Consider the following 21,271-nt stretch of genomic DNA (forward strand, 5'->3'; position numbering starts at 1 on the left):
GTTTCTCCATCTATGTTAATTGAGAGTTTTGCAGGATACAGTAACCTGGGCTGGCACTTGTGTTCTCTTAGGGTCTGTATGACATCAGTCCAGGATCTTCTGGCCTTCATAGTTTCTGGCGAGAAGTCTGGTGTGATTCTGATAGGTCTGCCTTTATATGTTACTTGACCTTTTTCCCTTACTGCTTTTCATATTCTTTCTTTATTTTGTGCATTTGGTGTTTTGACAATTATGTGATGGGAGGTGTTTCTTTTCTGGTCCAATCTATTTGGAGTTCTGTAGGCTTCTTGTATGTCTATGGGTATCCCTCTTTTTAGGTTAGGGAAGTTTTCTTCTATGATTTTGTTGAAGATATTTACTGGTCCTTTGAGCTGGGAGTCTTCACTCTCTTCTATACCTATTATCCTTAGGTTTGATCTTCTCATTGAGTCCTGGATTTCCTGTATGTTTTGGACCAGTAGCTTTTTCCGCTTTACATTATCTTTGACAGTTGAGGCAATGACTTCTATGGAATCTTCTGCTCCTGAGATTCTCTCTTCCATCTCTTGTATTCTGTTGGTGAAGCTCGTATCTACAGCTCCTTGTCTCTTCTTTTGGTTTTCTATATCCAGGGTTGTTTCCATGTGTTCTTTCTTGATTGCTTCTATTTCCATTTTTAATTCCTTCAACTGTTTGATTGTGTTTTCCTGGAATTCTTTCAGGGATTTTTGTGACTCCTCTCTATGGGCTTCTACTTGTTTATTTATGATTTCCTGGAATTCTTTCAGGGATTTTTGTGACTCCTCTCTATGGGCTTCTACTTGTTCTCTAAGGGAGTTCTTCACGTCTTTCTTGAAGTCCTCCAGCATCATGATCAAATATGATTTTGAAACTAGATCTTGCTTTTCTGGTGTGTTTGGATATTCCATGTTTGTTTTGGTGGGAGAATTGGGCTCCGATGATGCCATGTAGTCTTGGCTTCTTTTGCTTGGGTTCCTGTGCTTGCCTCTCGCCATCAGATTATCTCTAGTGTTACTTTGTTCTGCTATTTCTGACAGTGGCTAGACTGTCCTATAAGCCTGTGTGTCAGGAGTGCTGTAGACCTGTTTTCCTCTCTTTCAGTCAGTTATGGGGACAGAGTGTTCTGCTTTCGGGCGTGTAGTTTTTCCTCTCTACAGGTCTTCAGCTGTTCCTGTGGGCCTGTTTCTTGAGTTCACCAGGCAGGTCACTTGCAGCAGAAAAGTTGGTCTTACCTTTGGTCCTGAGGCTCAAGTTCGCTCGTGGGGTGCTGCCCTCGGGCTCTCTGTGGCGGCAGCAACCAGGAAGATCTGTGCCGCCCTTTCCGGGAGCTTCAGTGCATCAGGGTTCCAGATGGCCTTTGGTGTTTTCCTCTGGCATCCGAGATGTATGTGCAGAGAGCAGTCTCTTCTGGTTTCCCAGGCTTGTCTGCCTCTCTGAAGGTTTAGCTCTCCCTCCCACAGGATTTGGGTGCAGAGAACTGTTTATCCGGTCTGTTTCCTTCAGGTTCCGTCGGTGTCTCAGGCAGGGGTCCTGCCGCTCCTGGGCCCTCCCCCAAGGGAGCCCAGAGGCCTTATACAGTTTCCTCTTGGGCCAGGGATGTGGGCAGGGGTGGGCAGTGTTGGTGGTCTCTTCTGCTCTGCAGCCTCAGGAGTGTCCACCTGACCAGGCGGTTGGGTCTCTCTCTCACGGGGTTTGGGAGCAGAGAGCTGCTGCAGGCCGGGATCCGCGGGTGTGGGACTCCCGTTAAACACAGGACGTGCCTGGTCCTAGAGGAATTCTGCCTCCGTGTATCCCGAGCTCACCAGGCAGCTTTCTTGCAGCAGAAAAGTTGGTCTTACCCGTGGTCCCGAGGCTCAAGTTCGCTCGTGGGGTGCTGCCCACGGCTCTCTGCAGCGGCAGCAACCAGGAAGATATGCGCCGCCCCTTCCGGGAGCTTCAGTGCACCAGGGTTCCAGATGGCCTTTGGTATTTTCCTCTGGCATCCGAGATGTATGTGCAGAGAGCAGTCTCTTCTGGTTTCCCAGGCTTGTCTGCCTCTCTGAAGGTTTAGCTCTGTCACCTGAGTTTTTGATCTTAGCCATTCTCACTGGTGTGAGGTGAAATCTCAGGGTTGTTTTGATTTGCATTTCCCTTATGACTAAAGATGTTGAACATTTCTTTAGGTATTTCTCAGCCATTCGGCATTCCTCAGCTGTGAATTGTTTGTTTAGCTCTGAACCCCATTTTTTAATAGGGTTATTTGTCTCCCTGCGGTCTAACTTCTTCAGTTCTTTGTATATTTTGGATATAAGGCTTCTATCTGTTGTAGGATTGGTAAAGATCTTTTCCCAATCTGTTGGTTGCTGTTTTGTCCTAACCACAGTGTCCTTTGCCTTACAGAAGCTTTGCAGTTATATGAGATCCCATTTGTCGATTCTTGATCTTAGAGCGTAAGCCATTAGTGTTTTGTTCAGGAAATTTTTTCCAGTGCCCATGTGTTCCAGATGCTTCCCTAGTTTTTCTTCTATTAGTTTGAGTGTGTCTGGTTTGATGTGGAGGTCCTTGATCCACTTGGACTTAAGCTTTGTACAGGGTGATAAGCATGGATCGATCTGCATTCTTCTACATGTTGACCTCCAGTTGAACCAGCACCATTTGCTGAAAATGCTATCTTTTTTCCATTGGATGGTTTTGGCTCCTTTGTCAAAAATCAAGTGACCATAGGTGTGTGGGTTCATTTCTGGGTCTTCAATTCTGTTCCATTGGTCTATCTGTCTGTCTCTGTACCAATACCATGCAGTTTTTATCACTATTGCTCTGTAATACTGCTTGAGTTCAGGGATAGTGATTCCCCCTGAAGTCCTTTTATTGTTGAGGATAGTTTTGGCTATCCTGGGTTTTTTGTTATTCCAGATGAATTTGCAAATTGTTTTGTCTAACTCTTTCAAGAATTGGATTGGTATTTTGATGGGGATTGCATTGAATCTGTAGATCACTTTTGGTAAAATGGCCATTTTTACTATATCAATCCTGCCAATCCATGAGCATGGGAGATCTTTCCATCTTCTGAGGTCTTCTTCAATTTCTTTCTTCAGTGTCTTGAAGTTCTTATTGTACAGATCTTTTACTTGCTTGGTTAACATCACACCGAGGTACTTTATATTATTTGGGTCTATTATGAAGGGTGTCGTTTCCCTAATTTCTTTCTCGGCTTGTTTCTCTTTTGTGTAGAGGAAGGCTACTGATTTATTTGAGTTAATTTTATACCCAGCCACTTTGCTGAAGTTGTGTATCAGCTTTAGTAGTTCTCTGGTGGAACTTTTGGGATCACTTAAATATACTATCATATCATCTGCAAATAGTGATATTTTGACTTCTTCTTTTCCGATCTGTATCTCCTTGACCTCCTTTTGTTGTCTGATTGCTCTGGCTAGAACTTCAAGAACTATATTGAATAAGTAGGGAGAGAGTGGGCAGCCTTGTCTAGTCCCTGATTTTAGTGGAATTGCTTCAAGCTTCTCTCCATTTAGTTTAATGTTAGCAACTGGTTTGCTGTATATGGCTTTTACTATGTTTAGGTATGGGCCTTGAATTCCTATTCTTTCCAGGACTTTTATCATGAAGGGGTGTTGAATTTTGTCAAATGCTTTCTCAGCATCTAATGAAATGATCATGTGGTTTTGTTCTTTCAGTTTGTTTATATAATGGATCACGTTGATGGTTTTCCGAATATTAAACCATCCCTGCATGCCTGGGATGAAGCCTACTTGATCATGGTGGATGATTGTTTTGATGTGCTCTTGGATTCGGTTTGCCAGAATTTTATTGAGTATTTTGCATCGATATTCATAAGGGAAATTGGTCTGAAGTTCTCTTACTTTGTTGGGTCTTTGTGTGGTTTAGGTATAAGAGTAATTGTGGCTTCGTAGAAGGAATTCGGTAGTGCTCCATTTGTTTCAATTTTGTGGAATAGTTTGGATAATATTGGTGTGAGGTCTTCTATGAAGGTTTGATAGAATTCTGCACTAAACCAGTCTGGACCTGGGCTCTTTTTGGTTGGGAGACCTTTAATGACTGCTTCTATTTCCTTAGGAGTTATGGGGTTGTTTAACTGGTTTATCTGTTCCTGATTTAACTTCGGTACCTGGTATCTGTCTAGGAAATTGTCCATTTCCTGTAGATTTCAAGTTTTGTTGAATATAGGTTTTTTTAGTAAGATCTGATGATTTTTTGAATTTCCTCTGAATCTGTAGTTATCTCTCCCTTTTCATTTCTGATTTTGTTAATTTGGACACACTCTCTGTGTCCTCTCGTTAGTCTGGCTAAGGGTTTATCTATCTTGTTGATTTTCTCAAAGAACCAACTTTTGGTTCTGTTGCTTCTTTCTATGGTCCTTTTTGTTTCTACTTGGTTGATTTCAGCTCTGAGTTTGATTATTTCCTGCCTTATACTCTCCTGGGTGTATTTGCTTCTTTTTGCTCTAGAGCTTTTAGGTGTGCTGTCAAGCTGCTGACATATGCTCTTTCCTGTTTCTTTCTGCAGGCACTCAGCGCTATGAGTTTTCCTCTTAGTACAGCTTTCATTGTGTCCCATAAGTTTGGGTATGTTGTACCTTCATTTTCATTAAATTCTAAAAAGTTTTTAATTTCTTTCTTTATTTCTTCCTTGACCAGGTTATCATTGAGTAGAGCATTGTTCAATTTCCACGTATATGTGGGCATTCTTCCCTTATTGTTATTGAAGACCAGTTTTAGGCCGTGGTGGTCTGATAGCATGCATGGGATTATTTCTATGTTCCTGTACCTGTTGAGGCCCGTTTTTTGACCAATTATATGGTCAATTTTGGAGAAAGTACCATGAGGAGCTGAGAAGAAGGTATATCCTTTTGCTTTAGGATAGAATGTTCTATAAATATCCGTTAAGTCCATTTGGCTCATGACTTCTGTTAGTCTGTCTACGTCTCTGTTTAATTTCTGTTTCCATGATCTGTCCATTGATGAGAGTGGGGTGTTGAAATCTCCCACTATTATTGTTTGAGGTGCAATGTGTGTTTTGAGCTTTAGTAAGGTTTCTTTTACGTATGTAGGTGCCCTTTTATTTGGGGCATAGATATTTAGGATTGAGAGTTCATCTTGGTGGATTTTTCCTTTGATGAATATGAAGTGTCCTTCCTTATCGTTTTTGATGACTTTTAGTTGAAAATTGATTTTATTTGATATTAGAATGGCTACTCCAGCTTGCTTCTTCTGACCATTTGCTTGGAAAGTTGTTTTCCAGCCTTTCACTCTGAGGTAGTGTCTGTCTTTGTCTCTGAGGTGTGTTTCCTGTAGGCAGCAGAATGCAGGGTCCTCATTGCATATCCAGTTTGTTAATCTATGTCTTTTTATTGGGGAGTTGAGGCCATTGATGTTGAGAGATATTAAGGAATAGTGAGTATTGCTTCCTGTTATATTCATATTTGGATGTGAGGTTATGTTTGTGTGCTTTCATTCTCTTTGTTTTGTTGCCAAGACGATTAGTTTCTTGCTTCTTCTAGGGTATAGCTTGCCTCCTTATGTTGGGCTTTACCATTTATTATCCTTTGTAGTGCTGGATTTGTAGAAAGATACTGTGTAAATTTGTTTTTGTCATGGAATATCTTGGTTTCTCCATCTATGTTAATTGAGAGTTTTGCAGGATACAGTAACCTGGGCTGGCACTTGTGTTCTCTTAGGGTCTGTATGACATCAGTCCAGGATCTTCTGGCCTTCATAGTTTCTGGCGAGAAGTCTGGTGTGATTCTGATAGGTCTGCCTTTATATGTTACTTGACCTTTTTCCCTTACTGCTTTTCATATTCTTTCTTTATTTTGTGCATTTGGTGTTTTGACAATTATGTGATGGGAGGTGTTTCTTTTCTGGTCCAATCTATTTGGAGTTCTGTAGGCTTCTTGTATGTCTATGGGTATCCCTCTTTTTAGGTTAGGGAAGTTTTCTTCTATGATTTTGTTGAAGATATTTACTGGTCCTTTGAGCTGGGAGTCTTCACTCTCTTCTATACCTATTATCCTTAGGTTTGATCTTCTCATTGAGTCCTGGATTTCCTGTATGTTTTGGACCAGTAGCTTTTTCCGCTTTACATTATCTTTGACAGTTGAGGCAATGACTTCTATGGAATCTTCTGCTCCTGAGATTCTCTCTTCCATCTCTTGTATTCTGTTGGTGAAGCTCGTATCTACAGCTCCTTGTCTCTTCTTTTGGTTTTCTATATCCAGGGTTGTTTCCATGTGTTCTTTCTTGATTGCTTCTATTTCCATTTTTAATTCCTTCAACTGTTTGATTGTGTTTTCCTGGAATTCTTTCAGGGATTTTTGTGACTCCTCTCTATGGGCTTCTACTTGTTTATTTATGATTTCCTGGAATTCTTTCAGGGATTTTTGTGACTCCTCTCTATGGGCTTCTACTTGTTCTCTAAGGGAGTTCTTCACGTCTTTCTTGAAGTCCTCCAGCATCATGATCAAATATGATTTTGAAACTAGATCTTGCTTTTCTGGTGTGTTTGGATATTCCATGTTTGTTTTGGTGGGAGAATTGGGCTCCGATGATGCCATGTAGTCTTGGCTTCTTTTGCTTGGGTTCCTGTGCTTGCCTCTCGCCATCAGATTATCTCTAGTGTTACTTTGTTCTGCTATTTCTGACAGTGGCTAGACTGTCCTATAAGCCTGTGTGTCAGGAGTGCTGTAGACCTGTTTTCCTCTCTTTCAGTCAGTTATGGGGACAGAGTGTTCTGCTTTCGGGCGTGTAGTTTTTCCTCTCTACAGGTCTTCAGCTGTTCCTGTGGGCCTGTTTCTTGAGTTCACCAGGCAGGTCACTTGCAGCAGAAAAGTTGGTCTTACCTTTGGTCCTGAGGCTCAAGTTCGCTCGTGGGGTGCTGCCCTCGGGCTCTCTGTGGCGGCAGCAACCAGGAAGATCTGTGCCGCCCTTTCCGGGAGCTTCAGTGCATCAGGGTTCCAGATGGCCTTTGGTGTTTTCCTCTGGCATCCGAGATGTATGTGCAGAGAGCAGTCTCTTCTGGTTTCCCAGGCTTGTCTGCCTCTCTGAAGGTTTAGCTCTCCCTCCCACAGGATTTGGGTGCAGAGAACTGTTTATCCGGTCTGTTTCCTTCAGGTTCCGTCGGTGTCTCAGGCAGGGGTCCTGCCGCTCCTGGGCCCTCCCCCAAGGGAGCCCAGAGGCCTTATACAGTTTCCTCTTGGGCCAGGGATGTGGGCAGGGGTGGGCAGTGTTGGTGGTCTCTTCTGCTCTGCAGCCTCAGGAGTGTCCACCTGACCAGGCGGTTGGGTCTCTCTCTCACGGGGTTTGGGAGCAGAGAGCTGCTGCAGGCCGGGATCCGCGGGTGTGGGACTCCCGTTAAACACAGGACGTGCCTGGTCCTAGAGGAATTCTGCCTCCGTGTATCCCGAGCTCACCAGGCAGCTTTCTTGCAGCAGAAAAGTTGGTCTTACCCGTGGTCCCGAGGCTCAAGTTCGCTCGTGGGGTGCTGCCCACGGCTCTCTGCAGCGGCAGCAACCAGGAAGATATGCGCCGCCCCTTCCGGGAGCTTCAGTGCACCAGGGTTCCAGATGGCCTTTGGTATTTTCCTCTGGCATCCGAGATGTATGTGCAGAGAGCAGTCTCTTCTGGTTTCCCAGGCTTGTCTGCCTCTCTGAAGGTTTAGCTCTGTCACCTGAGTTTTTGATCTTAGCCATTCTCACTGGTGTGAGGTGAAATCTCAGGGTTGTTTTGATTTGCATTTCCCTTATGACTAAAGATGTTGAACATTTCTTTAGGTATTTCTCAGCCATTCGGCATTCCTCAGCTGTGAATTGTTTGTTTAGCTCTGAACCCCATTTTTTAATAGGGTTATTTGTCTCCCTGCGGTCTAACTTCTTCAGTTCTTTGTATATTTTGGATATAAGGCTTCTATCTGTTGTAGGATTGGTAAAGATCTTTTCCCAATCTGTTGGTTGCTGTTTTGTCCTAACCACAGTGTCCTTTGCCTTACAGAAGCTTTGCAGTTATATGAGATCCCATTTGTCGATTCTTGATCTTAGAGCGTAAGCCATTAGTGTTTTGTTCAGGAAATTTTTTCCAGTGCCCATGTGTTCCAGATGCTTCCCTAGTTTTTCTTCTATTAGTTTGAGTGTGTCTGGTTTGATGTGGAGGTCCTTGATCCACTTGGACTTAAGCTTTGTACAGGGTGATAAGCATGGATCGATCTGCATTCTTCTACATGTTGACCTCCAGTTGAACCAGCACCATTTGCTGAAAATGCTATCTTTTTTCCATTGGATGGTTTTGGCTCCTTTGTCAAAAATCAAGTGACCATAGGTGTGTGGGTTCATTTCTGGGTCTTCAATTCTGTTCCATTGGTCTATCTGTCTGTCTCTGTACCAATACCATGCAGTTTTTATCACTATTGCTCTGTAATACTGCTTGAGTTCAGGGATAGTGATTCCCCCTGAAGTCCTTTTATTGTTGAGGATAGTTTTGGCTATCCTGGGTTTTTTGTTATTCCAGATGAATTTGCAAATTGTTTTGTCTAACTCTTTCAAGAATTGGATTGGTATTTTGATGGGGATTGCATTGAATCTGTAGATCACTTTTGGTAAAATGGCCATTTTTACTATATCAATCCTGCCAATCCATGAGCATGGGAGATCTTTCCATCTTCTGAGGTCTTCTTCAATTTCTTTCTTCAGTGTCTTGAAGTTCTTATTGTACAGATCTTTTACTTGCTTGGTTAACATCACACCGAGGTACTTTATATTATTTGGGTCTATTATGAAGGGTGTCGTTTCCCTAATTTCTTTCTCGGCTTGTTTCTCTTTTGTGTAGAGGAAGGCTACTGATTTATTTGAGTTAATTTTATACCCAGCCACTTTGCTGAAGTTGTGTATCAGCTTTAGTAGTTCTCTGGTGGAACTTTTGGGATCACTTAAATATACTATCATATCATCTGCAAATAGTGATATTTTGACTTCTTCTTTTCCGATCTGTATCTCCTTGACCTCCTTTTGTTGTCTGATTGCTCTGGCTAGAACTTCAAGAACTATATTGAATAAGTAGGGAGAGAGTGGGCAGCCTTGTCTAGTCCCTGATTTTAGTGGAATTGCTTCAAGCTTCTCTCCATTTAGTTTAATGTTAGCAACTGGTTTGCTGTATATGGCTTTTACTATGTTTAGGTATGGGCCTTGAATTCCTATTCTTTCCAGGACTTTTATCATGAAGGGGTGTTGAATTTTGTCAAATGCTTTCTCAGCATCTAATGAAATGATCATGTGGTTTTGTTCTTTCAGTTTGTTTATATAATGGATCACGTTGATGGTTTTCCGAATATTAAACCATCCCTGCATGCCTGGGATGAAGCCTACTTGATCATGGTGGATGATTGTTTTGATGTGCTCTTGGATTCGGTTTGCCAGAATTTTATTGAGTATTTTGCATCGATATTCATAAGGGAAATTGGTCTGAAGTTCTCTTACTTTGTTGGGTCTTTGTGTGGTTTAGGTATAAGAGTAATTGTGGCTTCGTAGAAGGAATTCGGTAGTGCTCCATTTGTTTCAATTTTGTGGAATAGTTTGGATAATATTGGTGTGAGGTCTTCTATGAAGGTTTGATAGAATTCTGCACTAAACCAGTCTGGACCTGGGCTCTTTTTGGTTGGGAGACCTTTAATGACTGCTTCTATTTCCTTAGGAGTTATGGGGTTGTTTAACTGGTTTATCTGTTCCTGATTTAACTTCGGTACCTGGTATCTGTCTAGGAAATTGTCCATTTCCTGTAGATTTCAAGTTTTGTTGAATATAGGTTTTTTTAGTAAGATCTGATGATTTTTTGAATTTCCTCTGAATCTGTAGTTATCTCTCCCTTTTCATTTCTGATTTTGTTAATTTGGACACACTCTCTGTGTCCTCTCGTTAGTCTGGCTAAGGGTTTATCTATCTTGTTGATTTTCTCAAAGAACCAACTTTTGGTTCTGTTGCTTCTTTCTATGGTCCTTTTTGTTTCTACTTGGTTGATTTCAGCTCTGAGTTTGATTATTTCCTGCCTTATACTCTCCTGGGTGTATTTGCTTCTTTTTGCTCTAGAGCTTTTAGGTGTGCTGTCAAGCTGCTGACATATGCTCTTTCCTGTTTCTTTCTGCAGGCACTCAGCGCTATGAGTTTTCCTCTTAGTACAGCTTTCATTGTGTCCCATAAGTTTGGGTATGTTGTACCTTCATTTTCATTAAATTCTAAAAAGTTTTTAATTTCTTTCTTTATTTCTTCCTTGACCAGGTTATCATTGAGTAGAGCATTGTTCAATTTCCACGTATATGTGGGCATTCTTCCCTTATTGTTATTGAAGACCAGTTTTAGGCCGTGGTGGTCTGATAGCATGCATGGGATTATTTCTATGTTCCTGTACCTGTTGAGGCCCGTTTTTTGACCAATTATATGGTCAATTTTGGAGAAAGTACCATGAGGAGCTGAGAAGAAGGTATATCCTTTTGCTTTAGGATAGAATGTTCTATAAATATCCGTTAAGTCCATTTGGCTCATGACTTCTGTTAGTCTGTCTACGTCTCTGTTTAATTTCTGTTTCCATGATCTGTCCATTGATGAGAGTGGGGTGTTGAAATCTCCCACTATTATTGTTTGAGGTGCAATGTGTGTTTTGAGCTTTAGTAAGGTTTCTTTTACGTATGTAGGTGCCCTTTTATTTGGGGCATAGATATTTAGGATTGAGAGTTCATCTTGGTGGATTTTTCCTTTGATGAATATGAAGTGTCCTTCCTTATCGTTTTTGATGACTTTTAGTTGAAAATTGATTTTATTTGATATTAGAATGGCTACTCCAGCTTGCTTCTTCTGACCATTTGCTTGGAAAGTTGTTTTCCAGCCTTTCACTCTGAGGTAGTGTCTGTCTTTGTCTCTGAGGTGTGTTTCCTGTAGGCAGCAGAATGCAGGGTCCTCATTGCATATCCAGTTTGTTAATCTATGTCTTTTTATTGGGGAGTTGAGGCCATTGATGTTGAGAGATATTAAGGAATAGTGAGTATTGCTTCCTGTTATATTCATATTTGGATGTGAGGTTATGTTTGTGTGCTTTCATTCTCTTTGTTTTGTTGCCAAGACGATTAGTTTCTTGCTTCTTCTAGGGTATAGCTTGCCTCCTTATGTTGGGCTTTACCATTTATTATCCTTTGTAGTGCTGGATTTGTAGAAAGATACTGTGTAAATTTGTTTTTGTCATGGAATATCTTGGTTTCTCCATCTATGTTAATTGAGAGTTTTGCAGGATACAGTAACCTGGGCTGGCACTTGTGTTCTCTTAGGGTCTGTATGACATCAGTCCAGGATCTTCTGGCCTTCATAGTTTCTGGCGAGAAGTCTGGTGTGATTCTGATAGGTCTGCCTTTATATGTTACTTGACCTTTTTCCCTTACTGCTTTTCATATTCTTTCTTTATTTTGTGCATTTGGTGTTTTGACAATTATGTGATGGGAGGTGTTTCTTTTCTGGTCCAATCTATTTGGAGTTCTGTAGGCTTCTTGTATGTCTATGGGTATCCCTCTTTTTAGGTTAGGGAAGTTTTCTTCTATGATTTTGTTGAAGATATTTACTGGTCCTTTGAGCTGGGAGTCTTCACTCTCTTCTATACCTATTATCCTTAGGTTTGATCTTCTCATTGAGTCCTGGATTTCCTGTATGTTTTGGACCAGTAGCTTTTTCCGCTTTACATTATCTTTGACAGTTGAGGCAATGACTTCTATGGAATCTTCTGCTCCTGAGATTCTCTCTTCCATCTCTTGTATTCTGTTGGTGAAGCTCGTATCTACAGCTCCTTGTCTCTTCTTTTGGTTTTCTATATCCAGGGTTGTTTCCATGTGTTCTTTCTTGATTGCTTCTATTTCCATTTTTAATTCCTTCAACTGTTTGATTGTGTTTTCCTGGAATTCTTTCAGGGATTTTTGTGACTCCTCTCTATGGGCTTCTACTTGTTTATTTATGATTTCCTGGAATTCTTTCAGGGATTTTTGTGACTCCTCTCTATGGGCTTCTACTTGTTCTCTAAGGGAGTTCTTCACGTCTTTCTTGAAGTCCTCCAGCATCATGATCAAATATGATTTTGAAACTAGATCTTGCTTTTCTGGTGTGTTTGGATATTCCATGTTTGTTTTGGTGGGAGAATTGGGCTCCGATGATGCCATGTAGTCTTGGCTTCTTTTGCTTGGGTTCCTGTGCTTGCCTCTCGCCATCAGATTATCTCTAGTGTTACTTTGTTCTGCTATTTCTGACAGTGGCTAGACTGTCCTATAAGCCTGTGTGTCAGGAGTGCTGTAGACCTGTTTTCCTCTCTTTCAGTCAGTTATGGGGACAGAGTGTTCTGCTTTCGGGCGTGTAGTTTTTCCTCTCTACAGGTCTTCAGCTGTTCCTGTGGGCCTGTTTCTTGAGTTCACCAGGCAGGTCACTTGCAGCAGAAAAGTTGGTCTTACCTTTGGTCCTGAGGCTCAAGTTCGCTCGTGGGGTGCTGCCCTCGGGCTCTCTGTGGCGGCAGCAACCAGGAAGATCTGTGCCGCCCTTTCCGGGAGCTTCAGTGCATCAGGGTTCCAGATGGCCTTTGGTGTTTTCCTCTGGCATCCGAGATGTATGTGCAGAGAGCAGTCTCTTCTGGTTTCCCAGGCTTGTCTGCCTCTCTGAAGGTTTAGCTCTCCCTCCCACAGGATTTGGGTGCAGAGAACTGTTTATCCGGTCTGTTTCCTTCAGGTTCCGTCGGTGTCTCAGGCAGGGGTCCTGCCGCTCCTGGGCCCTCCCCCAAGGGAGCCCAGAGGCCTTATACAGTTTCCTCTTGGGCCAGGGATGTGGGCAGGGGTGGGCAGTGTTGGTGGTCTCTTCTGCTCTGCAGCCTCAGGAGTGTCCACCTGACCAGGCGGTTGGGTCTCTCTCTCACGGGGTTTGGGAGCAGAGAGCTGCTGCAGGCCGGGATCCGCGGGTGTGGGACTCCCGTTAAACACAGGACGTGCCTGGTCCTAGAGGAATTCTGCCTCCGTGTATCCCGAGCTCACCAGGCAGCTTTCTTGCAGCAGAAAAGTTGGTCTTACCCGTGGTCCCGAGGCTCAAGTTCGCTCGTGGGGTGCTGCCCACGGCTCTCTGCAGCGGCAGCAACCAGGAAGATATGCGCCGCCCCTTCCGGGAGCTTCAGTGCACCAGGGTTCCAGATGGCCTTTGGTATTTTCCTCTGGCATCCGAGATGTATGTGCAGAGAGCAGTCTCTTCTGGTTTCCCAGGCTTGTCTGCCTCTCTGAAGGTTTAGCTCTGTCACCTGAGTTTTTGATCTTAGCCATTCTCACTGGTGTGAGGTGAAATCTCAGGGTTGTTTTGATTTGCATTTCCCTTATGACTAAAGATGTTGAACATTTCTTTAGGTATTTCTCAGCCATTCGGCATTCCTCAGCTGTGAATTGTTTGTTTAGCTCTGAACCCCATTTTTTAATAGGGTTATTTGTCTCCCTGCGGTCTAACTTCTTCAGTTCTTTGTATATTTTGGATATAAGGCTTCTATCTGTTGTAGGATTGGTAAAGATCTTTTCCCAATCTGTTGGTTGCTGTTTTGTCCTAACCACAGTGTCCTTTGCCTTACAGAAGCTTTGCAGTTATATGAGATCCCATTTGTCGATTCTTGATCTTAGAGCGTAAGCCATTAGTGTTTTGTTCAGGAAATTTTTTCCAGTGCCCATGTGTTCCAGATGCTTCCCTAGTTTTTCTTCTATTAGTTTGAGTGTGTCTGGTTTGATGTGGAGGTCCTTGATCCACTTGGACTTAAGCTTTGTACAGGGTGATAAGCATGGATCGATCTGCATTCTTCTACATGTTGACCTCCAGTTGAACCAGCACCATTTGCTGAAAATGCTATCTTTTTTCCATTGGATGGTTTTGGCTCCTTTGTCAAAAATCAAGTGACCATAGGTGTGTGGGTTCATTTCTGGGTCTTCAATTCTGTTCCATTGGTCTATCTGTCTGTCTCTGTACCAATACCATGCAGTTTTTATCACTATTGCTCTGTAATACTGCTTGAGTTCAGGGATAGTGATTCCCCCTGAAGTCCTTTTATTGTTGAGGATAGTTTTGGCTATCCTGGGTTTTTTGTTATTCCAGATGAATTTGCAAATTGTTTTGTCTAACTCTTTCAAGAATTGGATTGGTATTTTGATGGGGATTGCATTGAATCTGTAGATCACTTTTGGTAAAATGGCCATTTTTACTATATCAATCCTGCCAATCCATGAGCATGGGAGATCTTTCCATCTTCTGAGGTCTTCTTCAATTTCTTTCTTCAGTGTCTTGAAGTTCTTATTGTACAGATCTTTTACTTGCTTGGTTAACATCACACCGAGGTACTTTATATTATTTGGGTCTATTATGAAGGGTGTCGTTTCCCTAATTTCTTTCTCGGCTTGTTTCTCTTTTGTGTAGAGGAAGGCTACTGATTTATTTGAGTTAATTTTATACCCAGCCACTTTGCTGAAGTTGTGTATCAGCTTTAGTAGTTCTCTGGTGGAACTTTTGGGATCACTTAAATATACTATCATATCATCTGCAAATAGTGATATTTTGACTTCTTCTTTTCCGATCTGTATCTCCTTGACCTCCTTTTGTTGTCTGATTGCTCTGGCTAGAACTTCAAGAACTATATTGAATAAGTAGGGAGAGAGTGGGCAGCCTTGTCTAGTCCCTGATTTTAGTGGAATTGCTTCAAGCTTCTCTCCATTTAGTTTAATGTTAGCAACTGGTTTGCTGTATATGGCTTTTACTATGTTTAGGTATGGGCCTTGAATTCCTATTCTTTCCAGGACTTTTATCATGAAGGGGTGTTGAATTTTGTCAAATGCTTTCTCAGCATCTAATGAAATGATCATGTGGTTTTGTTCTTTCAGTTTGTTTATATAATGGATCACGTTGATGGTTTTCCGAATATTAAACCATCCCTGCATGCCTGGGATGAAGCCTACTTGATCATGGTGGATGATTGTTTTGATGTGCTCTTGGATTCGGTTTGCCAGAATTTTATTGAGTATTTTGCATCGATATTCATAAGGGAAATTGGTCTGAAGTTCTCTTTCTTTGTTGGGTCTTTGTGTGGTTTAGGTATAAGAGTAATTGTGGCTTCATAGAAGGAATTCGGTAGTGCTCCATTTGTTTCAATTTTGTGGAATAGTTTGGATAATATTGGTATGAGGTCTTCTATGAAGGTCTGATAGAATTCTGCACTAAACCCGTCTGGACCTGGGCTCTTTTTGGTTGGGAGACCTTTAATGACTGCTTCTATTTCCTTAGGAGTTATGGGGTTGTTTAACTGGTTTATCTGTTCCTGATTTAACTTCAGTACCTGGTATCTGTCTAGGATATTGTCCATTTCCTGCAGATTTTCAAGTTTTGTTGAATATAGGCTTTTACAGTAAGATCTGATGATTTTTTGAATTTCCTCTGAATCTGTAGTTATGTCTCCCTTTTCATTTCTGATTTTGTTAATTTGGACACACTCTCTGTGTCCTCTCGTTAGTCTGGCTAAGGGTTTATCTATCTTGTTGATTTTCTCAAAGAACCAACTTTTGGTTCTGTTGCTTCTTTCTATGGTACTTTTTGTTTCTACTTGGTTGATTTCAGCTCTGAGTTTGATTATTTCCTGCCTTATACTCTTCCTGGGTGTATTTGCTTCTTTTTGTTCTAGAGCTTTAGGTGTGTTGTCAAGCTGCTGACATATGCTCTCTCCTGTTTCTTTCTGCTGGCACTCAGAGCTATGAGTTTTCCTCTTAGCACAGCTTTCATTGTGTCCCATAAGTTTGGGTATGTTGTACCTTCATTTTCATTAAATTCTAAAAAGTCTTTAATTTCTTTCTTTATTTCTTCCTTGACCAGGTTATCATTGAGTAGAGCATTGTTCAATTTCCACGTATATGTGTGCATTCTTCCCTTATTGTTACTGAATACCAGGTTTAGGCCGTGGTGGTCCGATAGCACACATGGGATTATTTCTATCTTTCTGTACCTGTTGAGGCCCATTTTTTGACCTATTATATGGTCAATTTTGGAGAAAGTACCATGAGGAGCTGAGAAGAAGGTATATCCTTTTGCTTTAGGATAGAATGTTCTATAAATATCTGTTAAGTCCATTTGGCTCATGACTTCTCTTAGTCTGTCTACGTCTCTGTTTATTTTCTATTTCCATGATCTGCCCATTGATGAGAGTGGGGTGTTGAAATCTCCTACTATTATTGTGTGAGATGCAATGTGTGTTTTGAGCTTTAGTAAGGTTTCTTTTACGTGTGTAGGTGCCCTTGTATTTCGGCATAGATATTTAGGATTGAGAGTTCATCTTGGTGGATTTTTCCTTTGATGAATATGAAGTGTCCTTCCTTATCGTTTTTGATGACTTTTAGTTGAAAATTCATTTTATCTGATATTAGAAAGGCTACTCCAGCTTGCTTCTTCCGACCATTTGCTTGGAAAGTTGTTTTCCAGCCTTTCACTCTGAGGTAGTGTTTGTCTTTGTCTCTGAGGTGTGTTTCCTGTAGGCAGCAGAATGCAGGGTCCTCATTGCGTATCCAGTTTGTTAATCTATGTCTTTTTATTGGGGAGTTGAGGCCATTGATGTTGAGAGATATTAAGGAATAGTGAGTATTGCTTCCTGTTATATTCATATTTGGATGTGAGGTTATGTTTGTGTGTTTTTCCTCTCTTTGTTTTGTTGCCAAGATGATTAGGTTCTTGCTTCTTCTAGGGTATAGCTTGCCTCCTTATGTTGGGCTTTACCATTTATTATCCTTTGTAGTGCTGGATTTGTAGAAAGATATTGTGTAAATTTGTTTTTGTCATGGAATATCTTGGTTTCTCCATCTATGTTAATTGAGAGTTTTGCAGGATACAATAACCTGGGCTGGCATTTGTGTTCTCTTAGGGTCTGTATGACATCAGTCCAGGATCTTCTGGCCTTCATAGTTTCTGGCGAGAAGTCTGGTGTGATTCTGATAGGTCTGCCTTTATATGTTACTTGACCTTTTTCCCTTACTGCTTTTAATATTCTTTCTTTATTTTGTGCATCTGGTGTTTTGACTATTACGTGACGGGCGGTGTTTCTTTTCTGGTCCAATCTATTTGGAGTTCTGTAGGCTTCTTGTATGCCTATGGGTATCTCTTTTTTTAGGTTAGGGAAGTTTTCTTCCATGATTTTGTTGAAGATATTTACTGGTCCTTTGAGCTGGGAGTCTTCACTCTCTTCTATACCTATTATCCTTAGGTTTGATCTTCTCATTGAGTCCTGGATTTCCTGTATGTTTTGGACCAGAAGCTTTTTCCACTTTACATTATCTTTGACAGTTGAGTCAATGATTTCTATGGAATCTTCTGCTCCTGAGATTCTCTCTTCCATCTCTTGTATTCTGTTGGTGAAGCTCGTATCTACAGCTCCTTGTCTCTTCTTTTGGTTTTCTATATCCAGGGTTGTTTCCATGTGTTCTTTCTTGATTGCTTCTATTTCCATTTTCAATTCCTTCAACTGTCTGATTGTGTTTTCCTGGAATTCTTTCAGGGTTTTTTGTGTCTCCTCTCTATGGGCTTCTATTTGTTTATTTATGTTTTCCTGGAATTCTTTCAGGCATTTTTGCGATTCCTCTCTGTAGGCTTTTACTTGTTCTCTAAGGGAGTTCTTCACGTCTTTCTTGAAGTCCTCCAGCATCATGATCAAATATGATTTTGAAACTAGATCTTGCTTTTCTGGTGTGTTTGGATATTCCATGTTTGTTTTGATGGGAGAATTGGGCTCCGATGGTGCCATGTAGTCTTGGCTTCTGTTGCTTGGGTTCCTGTGCTTGCCTCTCGCCATCAGATTATCTCTAGTGTTACTTTGTTCTGCTATTTCTGACAGTGGCTAGACTGTCCTACAAGCCTGTGTGTCAGGAGTGCTGTAGACCTGTTTTCCTGTTTTCTTTCAGCCAGTTATGGGGACAGAGTGTTCTGCTTTCGGGCCTGTAGTTTTTCCTCTCTACAGGTCTTCAGCTGTTCCTGTGGGCCTGTGTCTTTTTTTCACCAGGCAGGTCTCTTGCAGCAGAAAATTTGGTCTTACCTGTGGTCCCAAGGCTCAAGTTCGCTCGCGGGGTGCTGCCCTCGAGCTCTCTGCGGTGGCAGCAACCAAAAAGATCTGCGCTGCCGTTTCCGGGAGCTTCAGTGCATCAGGGTTCCAGATGGTGTTTGGTGTTTTCCTCTGGCATCTGTGATGTGTGCAGAGTGCAGTCTTTTCTGGTTTCCGAAGCGTGTCTGCCTCTCTGAAGGTTTAGCTCTCCCTCCCACGGGATTTGGGTGCAGAGAACTGTTTATCCGGTCTGTTTCCTTCAGGTCCCGGCGGTGTCCAGACGCATTGGTCCTGCTGATCCTGGGCCCTCCCCCACGGGAACCCAGAGGCCTTATACAGTTTCCTCTTGGGCCAGGGATGTGGGCAGGGGTGGGCAGTTTTGGTGGTCTCTTCCGCTCTGCAGCCTCAGGAGTGCTCACCTGACCAGGCGGTGGGGTCTCTCTCCCACGGGGTCTGGGAGGAGAGAGCTGCTGTGGGCCGGGATCTGCTGGTGTGGGACTCCCGTTAAACACAGGAGGTGCCGGTCCAAAGGAATTCTGCCTCTGTGGGTCCCGAGTTCACCTGGCAGGTCTCTTGCAGCAGAAAAGTTGGTCTTATCAGTGGTCCCGAGGCTCAAGTTCGCTCGCGGGGTGCTGCCCACGAGTTCTCTGTGGCGGCAGCAACCAGGAAGATGTTCTGCTATTTCTGACAGTGGCTAAAACGTCCTATAGGCCTGTGTGTCAGGAGTGCTGTAGACCTGTTTTCCTATTTTCTTTCAGCCAGTTATGGGAACAGAGTGTTCTGCTTTCAGGCGTGTAGACTTTCCCGTCTGCTGATCTTCAGCTGTTCCTGTGGGCGTGTGTCCTGAGTCCACCAGGCAGGGAGCTTGTAGCAGAAAAGTTGGTCTTTTCTGTGGTCCCAAGGCTGAAGTTGCTTCTGGGGAGCTGCTTTTGAGCTTTCTGTGAGGGCGGCAAGCAGGAGGGCCTGTGCCACCTTTTCCTGGGGCCCCTGTGCACCGGGTTCCCAGATGGCTTTAGGTGTTTTCCTGTGGAGTCAGAAATGTGGGCAGAGTGTATTCTCTTCTGGCTTCTCAGGTGTGTCTGCCCCTCTGAATGCTCAGCTCTTCCTACCTTGGGATTTGGGTGCAGTGAGTTTTTGACCAGGTCCCTTCAGGTCTGGGCAGTGTCTGGACCGCAGGGGACCTGCCACTTGAGTTCCCTATCTTCCAGTTCCCAGAGGCCCTTTACAGTTTCCTCTTGTGCCAGGGATGTGGGTAGGGTTGAGCAGTATTGGTGGTCTCTCTTGCTCTGCAGTCTCAGGAGTGCCCACCTATCCGGGAGGTGAGCTCTCTCTCCCATGGGGTTCGGGAGCAGTGAGCTGTAGGCTGGGGTCAGTGAGGTTTGGGCTCCAGCTAAAAACTGGAAGAACAGAGGAATTTTGCCTCCATGTGTCCTGAGTCCACCAGGCAGGTCGATTGGAGGAGAGAAGTTGGTCTTACCTCTGGTTCTGCAGCTGAAGTTGCTTCTTGGGGGGCTGTTTTTGAGGTCTCTGTGAGGGTGGCAACCAGGAGTGTCTGTGCTGCCTTTTCCAGGGGCCCCTGTGCACCGGGGTCCCAGATGGCATTAGGTGTTTTCCTCTCAACTTTTTCCCTCTTGAAGAAAGCATTTTAGTAGACTCTACAGGGAAGAGACTTTGATTTGTAAAAGACCTCAAATTTCAAAAAAATATTAGATATTTTAAAGGAGTTGAAATTTTAATATGTTTGAATTTGTAAAAACTGTGGGATTTTTAAAGTTGTTTAGACCTTGCGGATGAATAAAAAAGTAAGGTTTAAGACTTAATAGTGATGTGTTTGTGTGTCAGGTTGTCAAAGGGTTGTACTGGCTGGCTTTGTGTGCCAACCTGACAGGAGCTAGAGTCATCACAGAGAAAGGAGCTTCAGTTGAGGAAATGCCTCCATGAGATCCAACTATAAGTGATCAAAGGAGAGTGCCCAGCCTATTGTGAGTAGTGTCATCCCTGTGCTGATTCTGGTCTTGGATTCTATTAAAAAGGCATGTTGAGCAAGTCTGGGGAAATAATCCAGTAATAAGCACCCCTCCATGGACTCTGCATCAGCTTCTGCCTCCAGGATCCTGCCCTATGTGAATTCCAGACTTGACTTCCTTTGGTGAAGAACAGCAATGTGGAAGTGTAAGCTGAATAAACCCTTTCCTCTTCAATTTGCTTCTTGGTCATGGTGTTGCAGCATGGGTCATGGGTGCAGCAATAGTATCCCTGTCTAAGACATGCAACAATTCATCTTGTTGGCTCTACTTACTTATCTGAAAGTAAAATTTTATGGGCCAACAATATTGGGTAAATTATGAAAAGATGATTGCCTCACATCTCTGCCAGGATTATTTAATTAAAATAAATAACCCGAAGTCAAAATAAGCATATGTAGATGAATGTGTAAAGGGTTTAAAAAGTAAAAACATTAAGAACTTCAGTGCTAAGTAACTACTTAAGAAAAAGAACAATGCAGAAGCAACATAGCAAACCAAAAATAAGATGGACCTAGCTTTTTCTGGGCTGGCAAAAATAGCTGTAAGGACACCATGTCTCCAGACACAGCTGGCTGAATAAATGAACTTGCAGCAGTTGTGATGGCATGCACAAGACCAGTACCAGCTTAAACCAGAAAAATATCCCAGCACAGACAGGGGAGTTGGGCTGAAAGTCCCACATGAGTTTAAGAGCTCTTGTCAATTGGTAGCTTCTGGGAAAGGGAGAGTCAGTTTTCTTTTCAAGTGTGCTTTCTGTCAGTTCAACCTTGTGCCAATGGAAGGCCACACATTTGTGTGTGTATGTATAGCACAAATTGGACTCAGTGGGCTTAAAAACCAACAACTTCTCAGAGAAGAAGGCACAAAGTTAAGTGAATAGGGAAGCAGAGAACACAAAGTGGAAGAATTGAGGAAAAGGGGTGAAAATGATCAAAATACACTGTTCAAATTCTTCAAAGAACTAATAATAATAGAAAGATCAGCCTCATGGTCACATGAGGTAGGGGAGAAGAGAGCCTGTTGAACTGTGGTGTTTCATTTTTCCTGTGGTTTCTGTTGGTGTTGAGTATGGAAGAGTATGGGGTTTGCCATGTGCGTCTTTCCTTCTTACATTGTATTTACTTGCACACCATGGCCTTT

The sequence above is a fragment of the Rattus norvegicus genome, chromosome 1 (assembly GCF_021556685.1).
Source record: "Rattus norvegicus strain SHRSP/BbbUtx chromosome 1, alternate assembly SHRSP_T2T, whole genome shotgun sequence".
Lineage (NCBI taxonomy): Eukaryota > Metazoa > Chordata > Mammalia > Rodentia > Muridae > Rattus > Rattus norvegicus.